Source organism: Cariama cristata, unplaced genomic scaffold (assembly GCF_000690535.1).
Source record: "Cariama cristata isolate BGI_N322 unplaced genomic scaffold, ASM69053v1 scaffold1506, whole genome shotgun sequence".
In the NCBI taxonomy this organism is placed as follows: Eukaryota; Metazoa; Chordata; class Aves; order Cariamiformes; family Cariamidae; genus Cariama; species Cariama cristata.
The window spans coordinates 17,943-18,506 of record NW_009621310.1 but is presented as its reverse complement, the minus strand read 5'-3'; the positions used below and the strand labels follow the sequence as shown (position 1 = coordinate 18,506).

Below are 564 nucleotides of genomic sequence, written 5' to 3'. Positions count from 1 at the left end.
ATGAGGCACACCTCTCCTAAGGTTGGGAGCTATCAGAATTTGAACTGGTTTTCTTTGTTGCGTTAGAAAATGGGAACAGTGCCTCAAAAACCAGAAGCGGATTAGCCAAGTCATTGCTAAAATACTAGCCTAAATTAAAATACGAGTTATTGTGCTATGCTACTGCCAACTTGTAGAGAGATGTACAAGACATGGCCGCCGGCTTTTACTGTACGCAGTCAATGTTCCATGTGTGGATGTCTTGCATAGTGTGTGGTTTGGGGTTTTTAAAGATTTGGTAGCTGCTGGAATAAGAGCTAGCCTGTTTGTGTATGAAGAAGGGGGAACTGGAAGACAGTTACTTACCAACCTTCAGACCTGTTATTACACAGAGTTTTGTCAAGACTCTCCTATTTGACAGGTTTTACGTATTCAGGGGAGTGCTTGGGAGTGGCATTGTAACAGGAAGGTAAAGACCAGTGTATCGGATAACTTCCAGCAACAGAGCTGCTTCTTGCAACCTGTTTCTCCTTTGATGTTATCTTAACCCAGATGTTGAGATTTAAATTAGCTTAAAACTAGTTC

General features: G+C 41.8%; 1 protein-coding gene across 1 annotated transcript in view; it reads left to right on the top strand.

The window, feature by feature from the left end:
- Positions 1–564, top strand: part of HEATR1 (HEAT repeat containing 1) — a 38,621-nt gene that overhangs the window by 37,296 nt on the left and 761 nt on the right.